The sequence below is a fragment of the Antechinus flavipes genome, chromosome 2 (assembly GCF_016432865.1).
Source record: "Antechinus flavipes isolate AdamAnt ecotype Samford, QLD, Australia chromosome 2, AdamAnt_v2, whole genome shotgun sequence".
NCBI classification, from domain to species: domain Eukaryota; kingdom Metazoa; phylum Chordata; class Mammalia; order Dasyuromorphia; family Dasyuridae; genus Antechinus; species Antechinus flavipes.
Window position 1 is genome coordinate 610,113,415 of NC_067399.1, and position 8,559 is coordinate 610,121,973.

Sequence of the window (8,559 nt, forward strand, 5' to 3'; positions counted from 1 at the left end):
AAATCTACTTTTCACGTTAAAAGCAGCCCATTGCACTGGCAATAAATGAGACTCAAAGTCTTTGGTCTGTCACCTTTACTCAGAAATGGCATGTGGAAATAGCTCTGGGCAAGCTTAATCTTAGAATTAGATAAGAGGTGAGATTTCAGTTTTTCTTCATTCACAATAAGACAAGATGGTCGATTTACAGAACTGACAGAAAAAGTTTGTATTTGTCCCAGGCAGTCGGGTGCATGCATGACATGACTGATAAAATGGCCCAGTCATGACCCTCTGAACCTTGGCTAACCTTAGCAAAAGTTCTGGTCGGTCACATTTCTAACCCTGGCACATTCATACTTTGTACTGCAGGCCAACTTTAAATCCCCAACAGTGAAGCTGATGATATTTGAAATGGCACAGTGTAAATTCACTGTTTTTTTTTTTTTTTTAATCACTTGTGTTTCTGGATATCTAATAATCCATTTTAAACTTCTTTCCCCTCTCCTCCTCTGCCCCATATTTTAAAATCATAGGGTAAGGTAATTACAGAGAAGTATGGCAGCCATGATGTGATGTTGCTGCAACAAATGGTTCAAATACTACTTCAGTTTGAGAAATAAATAGTATTCTATACGATTTGGGGAATTTCCTGATTTTTGCCACCTGGTTACTGAATATGAGTGCAAAATTTAGAAAGTAATTTAGTTCTCAGCAGAAGCTGTTGCCACAGTTAAGACCCTCAAAATGTCATACCTTGGGATATCTTGAGAAGAAATAGTAACTTTAAAGCCTTATGAAATAAACTGTGAGAATAAATTGTGGCATCTACCTTATGGCTGGTATAAGGCTTTGGTTTTTATTGTAATATACTTAATACCCTCCACAACTAGATGTATAATTAAATTGTGGTATACATAGATACACTATGTATATGTGTGTGTGTGTGTGTTTTGCAGAAAAGATGAGTATATATTGAACATAAAACAGCACAATAGACATACAGTGATGTGTTTCTGACATGTTGTTAGATGCCATGATACAGATAAGGATTTGGAGCTGAGAATCTAAGCTCAAACTCCTAATGTACCACTGTGGACAGGTCTTTCTCTGGATTTCATTTTCTCATCTTTCACCGAAGGGGTAAAGAGACCATTTCTAAAGAACTTTTTAACTCTGAGTCTATGATTCCACAATTGTATATTCCCAGACTGCATCGAGCCAGGGCTGGTGGGTTTTGTGGCAAAATAACCCTTTCAATCCTTAGAATCTAGGCAGATGTGAAAGCCAGCCTGTGTGCAAAGTCTACAAGTAATCTGTTTCTGATGCCTTCCTACCTTTCTTTCTGTGCCCCTTTCCTTCTCTTCATGCCACTGAATAAAATTTCAAATGTCTTTCTTTAATTGAAATATTTCTTTTAAAAGTCTTTTAATTGAATATCTGTGTGTCATGTTCACACCCCACCATTCTTTTTCTTCTGGTTTCCCAATCATAAGGACAGACAGTGTAGATGTGGGATTATTTCTGAATAGGTGTCCTTATTATGTTTTCCCATAAATAATACAATCAAATGTTACACCTTATGTCGACCTTAGCAAGTACAGGGCCAATTTCTTCATTTTCTAGAGAGACATGTCAATACAACAAGTAGCTGTTCTGCATCTCTGTTGCTCTTTATTTGGTACTCAGTTTTAATTCCTCAGAGACAGTTGTGTTTCTTCTATGGCTTACAACATAAAACATTGCCTGTCAAATATTGAGGTTAAAAAGATGAACCTCTGTTTCCGGGAGAAGCTAGAAATCCTAAAAAGAGTTTTTCAATTTTCTAAAGTCAATCCAGCTAAGATTCTTCCTCCTGTTAAATGTTGGGCTTAACGATATTATCCATTTGTACTATTTGTGCCAGATTATATGTAGCATTGTGCAAATTCTGTAGTTTATTCATTTAACTACATTTGATAATCTGAACAGTAGACATTCTTCATCCATTCAATTTTTCCTCTGTTGATGGTTAGGTCAAACTTTTTGGAGTGGTTACAGATCCTTTTCATGAAGGTTTGCAGTGTGCCAGGGCTTTATGCAGCTAACATGGTATTGTCTTCAAATAGAAAAGTTTAGAGGGGGAATCAACCACCTCTTGAAGCAAGTTATTCCACTTTGGGACAGCTCTAATAATTAGGAAGATTTTCCTGACATGAAGCATAAATTTATTTCTTTGTCATTTCCCCTCATTGCTCTGATTCAGCCTTCTGAGACCAAACAGAACAAATACAATCCTTCCACATGCAGTCCTTTGAATACTTGAAGGTAACTATCATATGCTCTATGAATCTAATTTTTGTAGGCTAAAAATGCCCATTTCCTTCAACCCATCTTCATATACCATAGACTCAAGACCCTTACCTTCCTTTGGACATTCTCCAGTTTGTTAACAGTCTTTCTTAGGCTAATATGACTTCCCACTATCATCACCTAGTCTCACCTCTACATTGGAGACACTAAGATTGATTTAATAAGGACAACTGTATCAAGGACTTTATAGAATTGCTCTACCTTCTCAAACTTTGCAACAGATGTTGATGGATAAGTTGCATTATTTTCATGATAATCCTTTTGCAAATATTAATCACAAGTTCTGTGATAATAAATGACCACAAATCCTAGGAGATTTCTTGTTGCCTTGGTGCACACAGTAAAACCAATTCTGTTTATTTCTTTTTTGCTTCTCTAAGGAGAACCTGTGAACCAACTTTCCATTTAGCTACAACTTTCTTCGGGTTAATTTTATACCATGAATTCAAGGTTAATATGATATAGTTTCTTTAGTAGTGGATCCACTGATTAGTCATTAGGTGGGAAACTCGTATTTAGAGTCCCAATAAATTAAAGGTAACAAAGAGTATATATAAAAACTGCCTAGGTTTTAATGTCCTCTGCCTCTTTTTCAACAATGTCAGTCACTACAGAAGTAGCAGGAGGCCACACAAAACTGAAGGCCATTTTGTCTTTTTCTTATTTGATAGACTACTATGAGCTAAGAATTCACCACCAAGCATGCAACCTACTGGTGATACGAGACCCCTTGTACTTAGTGAGGCTGGCTAGTGAAAGTCAGATTCAATTGGATTCTGGCTCTCCTGAAAAATTCTTTGGAATTCACATTATTTCAAGATTCAGTGATGCAAAAGCATTAACATAGTAAAACGTTGGTGGAAAATAGGGATGCCAAGATGTGAGGGTGAGAAAAGAACGTCCCAGGCATTTGGGGGAGTTCTTAACTCATGGAGTTCCTAACTCATAGAGTTGTTATGAGACACAGATGAGATAATGTATGTAAAACACCTTATAGTTTTGTATAAATATCTTCTCTATATTTATAAATAATATAAGCATATTACATGTATATTTCTGTAATCTTAATGGTCCCCCACCTAGTTATTGTCAGTGTAGTACAAATATTCCAGGCTATTTCTTTCCTTGATACTCTGAATTTAATTCTATAAGCCTTCTGTTTAAATCTATAAACATATATAAATCTTTAAATCTATAAATCTTCTGTTTTCAAATATTGCATACAACCCAATGTTACCAGGCTATTAGAACAGTGATTGACATCTCCTGCTTTGGGGGTTGTTTTTTCCTGTGTTCATAAAGATTTTAACAAATACATTACTTTGCTTACACCAGACTAGTTCCTTAGATTTAATACCAACTGGCTTTCATAATTTTAGAATTACAACTTAAAGAAGTTTTAGTACTGATTTTTGTTTTTTAATTTCACAATCATTTCTTGATAGAGTCTTCCTTTCTTAGGCTGAACTTCCCTTGAAAGAAAGACAGTTCACCATAACCAGCTAAAGAAAGTGACTAAATCCAACAGAACATGCAATAATCTGTTTCTCTAGTCCCTCACCTATATTCGCCTACTTTTCTATAAAGAGGAATAATATGTTTTATCTTTTAGTTCCTGTGATGAAGACTGGTCATGACAATTCATTTGAATTCAAGTACCTTGTAGTGTTTTTATTTATAATAACGTAATTGACCAACATTAGTAAGCAATTTCCCATTGAAATCAGATGTCCAGTCCCTATCTTATTGAGAACTCTGATTCAATTCCTGATCCCTATCCATTTGGAGGCATGTTACATACCTTTCATTTTTCATGATTCTGCTTTCTTTGTTCTGCATCAGTTCATACAAGTCTTTCCAAGTTTCTTTGAATTTCTCATATTTTTCATTTCCTATGGCACAATAATATTTCATTTTGTTCATATACCGCAGTTTGGCCAATTGATGATGATATAATTTGTTTCCAATGTTTTGTTCGTGCAAAACGTGCTTTTACTTCCATGGCATCATACTCCCTTTTTCTTTACATAATGATCTTGGCTTCTATTCCCACCCCGTAGCTCCACTGAGCTGTGATCTTGAAGGTCATTCTTGATAACTGTGATGAAAAGAGGATCAAAAGAGGAGCCCATTGCTCACTCCATCTGGGCCCTCCAGCTTTTTGTCCAGAATTCCTGGGTCCCTTTTTCACACTGCCACCACATAGAGGTCCACAAGAGGGCAATCTTTTCCCTTCTGTGACATATTTCCCATACCTGGATTACTTCCTGCACCCTTCTCTACCTGGGTCCAGGAAATCCAAGACATAGTGATAATAGCTAGCAAAGTATTGTGAAAAAAAAAAAAAAAAAACCAACTATGATATATGTTTACTACAGATGGGGAAAGGTTTTGAACAATGGAAAATAGGTATTTTCCACCTTAAAGAAGATGAGCATTTTCCTAATTTTGAGTGCTTAACTAAATTTTTAGCTTCATTTTTAACATAGAGCATTCTATGCTCTTTCTAATCTTGAAATCATTATCATCTCTCAACGAGGGATGTAGAATGCTTATGGGTAGAGATTCTTTAGGTTTTTGTATTTGTATTCTTAGTGTGTAGCACAATTCTTTGAACTTGGAAAATATTTAATAAGTGTTTGTTAAATTTAATTGGATCTTCATCTATATTACTTGGCGTTGATTTATAGCTGTGCTCTAATTCACTCTTATCCAATGACATCTCTGTATTTTGTGCTAATCAAACTAATCCTAAGTGTTGGGCTCAATCTTTCAAAAATTATTTTAAGAGACTCCAATATATTTAGAGAATGATAGCCAGGAGGGTAAATATTCAGGGTACTAAAACATATGGGAAATGATTGAAAGAACTAGGGATATGGTGCTTAGAGAAGAAAAGAATGAGGGGAGACATGGTAACAGTCATTGAATATTTATTTAAAGGGCTTCCATGTGAAAGAAGTTCTTTTGTTTGATCTGGTTTCAGAAGGCAGCCCTAGGACTAAAGGGGAGAAGTCACCAAGAGACTGACACGATCTCAGTATAATTAAGGTTTTAACAACTGGAGATGTCCAACAATGAAATGAGCTACCAGGAGAGGCAGTGAACTTTCAAACAATGGAGATGTTCAATCAGAGGCTGTTTCACCTATAAAACTTATAAAGGAGACTGTGGAAGGGATTCTTGTTTTGGATTGGAAATTTGTCTAAATGATCTATCTTTTCAGATTAGAAGAAGCTGTAATTCTAAGGTCAGTTATTTAAGACAAAATATTTCAATATTGTTTACTACACTTAGAGAAAGAAGAAATGTACTTACACATTTGTTCTAGTCGGGTCCAATAGACTTCTCAGAACATATTTTTCTTAACCTCTCTGTGCTATAGGACAGATAGGTGATACAGTGGATAGAGCATTGGGCTTGGAAACAGCAAATCATTGAATTCTCTCTACCTCAGTTCAGGAAATGGCAAACTACTGTAGTAGCTTTGCTAAGAAAACCCCAAATGGAGTCACAAAGAGCCAGACAATGTTGAAAATGACAACAGCTTTAGGATATCTAATATTCAATTTTTGAAAATTCTTTCCTCTTTTTTTTACATGACTCTATACTCTCCTCATTCTTTCTACCATTCTTTCTCCAGTGCCTCTTGTCACTACTCTTTTTCCTGCATTCATTCTTCTCTTAAAGTTTCAACTTTCACACCTATGTGAATGTAAAATGAATCTCATCCCACCCTCTCATGTGCACTCCATTCCCTTATTTTTAGGTTCTGGCAGGATATTATCAATTTCCTGTGTAACTTTCTGTGTATGTCTGGCTTCTCTAACCATTACCTTTTGGAAAATGTGACTGATGGTAGGTAATCAGGGTCAGCCACACCTTTTTTCCTCTTACTAGTTGGTTTCTTCTTTCTAGTCCCAGCCCTTGGCTCCACTTCCAATAGAGAGTTTTTTTTGGGCTTGCTTGGAGGAAGAAAGGAAAGAAGGAATGAGGCCAAATGTCCCTATAAGCCAGACTTATTCCAAATCTAAAGATGGCACTCTGACTCATTTTTAGCCTAGCGTAAAGGAAGGAGAATCTCTAGATCAAGCTTAGTTTTGACTTTGGGGATTTTATTTAAAAATGATTAAGAATAACTACCCCCCCCTCCCCTGCTCCCAATGTTATCTCTCAATTTCTGTAAGCCTCCAGTCAAAAGAAAGCCCAGAACTTATGGGCTCCTGATTTGTATATATCTCTGTATTTGTTGTTCAGTCATGTTCAACTCTTTGTGACCTCATTTGGGATTTTCTTGGCAGAAACATTGGAGTGCTTTGCTATTTCCTTCTCCAGCTCAGTTTGTAGATGAAGAAATGGAAGTAAACAGAATTAAATGACTTGCCCAGGGTCACCTATTTAGAAAGTATCCAAGGCCAGATTTGAACTCATGAAGAGGAGTTTTTCTGATTTCAGATCCAGCACTTTGTGCCACCTAGCTGCCCATATCTCTGTATACCAATACAAAAATTTTCTTTGCTGCCATCCCCTTTCACAAATACAGTAACAATTACAATTTAGCAACAGATCAACAACACTTAGAATTTAGTCATCAAAAGAAATTCAGACTACTTGAACATAAAAAGTAATCTTTGGAATTAATTTCTGCTTTATGGATTGGGAATGGAAGGTGGGAATAGGGGTAGCAGGAGAGACTATAATTCACAATCTAGTACTTATTCTTCCTGGTAGAAAATTAGCCATCAATCTCTTATTTGGAGTGCTAAAAGCAGAGACATCTCTGGTGCTATAGTCTGCTATAGTTCAATGCTGGGCTCCTAAGTCTCTAGTCTTCTCTCCAGCTCCCATTCCATCTCCTTGCTTTCTCTCTAAATGCATATCACAACTATCATTGCTGCCTCAAAAAGCTGCTATCCCTGCTGCTACCATAACACTCAGTTCACACAAGTACAGTTGTAGCAGAACTGCTGTTAGTATCAGCTCTTCCCAAAGCAAGAAGATTCCTACTAAAAGGGAGTGGTATGTGAGAGGGAGAGAATTTGGAAATACAATAAAATTGAAATTTAAAAATAAAGTGAAGGGGTTAGATTAGCAAATAAAACAAATCCCCACCAAGTAGGGGCTTTGAACAATTTTTCCACACTGATAGGGATCTGTTTCAAAAATCAGTTACAGATTTCTCACTATCCTCATAAATGTGATATGTTCAAAACCAAACTTACCACCTACTCCCCAAATGAGCTCTTCTTTGCAACTTCCCCATTTCTGTCATTGGTACCCATCAGTCGCCCAAATCTAGAGGCTTTGGAATTGGCTCAACTCATTTCCCTTCATTCCATTGGTCTGATCAGAAGTTAAGTCCATCCAGCTTTCTAGAAGTTTTTCAGTCTATTACTTCACAGTTTCCATAATTTTCATTGAGACCCCCACAATTTCACACTTGGATTTCTACCTTTGCCTTCTGGTTAATCTTTTTTTTTTCATTCTTGTCCTTCTCCCCTAAGTCATCTCATTTATCTCTGCTAGATTAATTTTTCCAAAATAGAATTTTCATCGTATTCTCTGCTCAAGACTTTACAATGATTTCCTTTTGTCTAGTTCACAAATTTATCTTTCACTCAAGATCTTCCATAATTTGTCTATACTTTATTTCCTTAATCAAGCTTATTTTTCTCTTTACCTCTCAGCTAAAGACAGTTTCTTTCCTATCACTTTCAAAGTGCCCTACCTTTATTTGCCCTGCTTGCACTTCTCCAAATTCACTCCTTGACCAAGGCTCACCTTAAGTTTCATCTCAGCCATGAAACTTTCCCTGACTTCTTCCATCCATAATTCCTTATTCTTGATTATATTCTGAAGTACATAATAATTATTATTTGCAATTTCATTGTCTATGCACTTGGTAAGAATTGTTTTTTAAAATACCTAATGTAAGATACCTAATGGTGAAGATGATAACAATACTTATTTTGTATTTGCCTTGGTCGTTTCCCAGAATATAGCACAATATTTAAAGGATCTGGGATTTGCATGGTGAAGGGGAAAGTATTGTGGGACTAACTCCCAGATTTGAATTCCACCCATGACATCTAATAGCTGTGTGACCCGAGGCAAATCACCTATTTTCTATGAGTCCATAGACTTTTTTTTTTTTTTTTGCTCGCAGAAGTCACAGTTCTTGAAGCTTCTTCCTCCCCTGAATGACTGAATGTAACTGTATCTATCTGC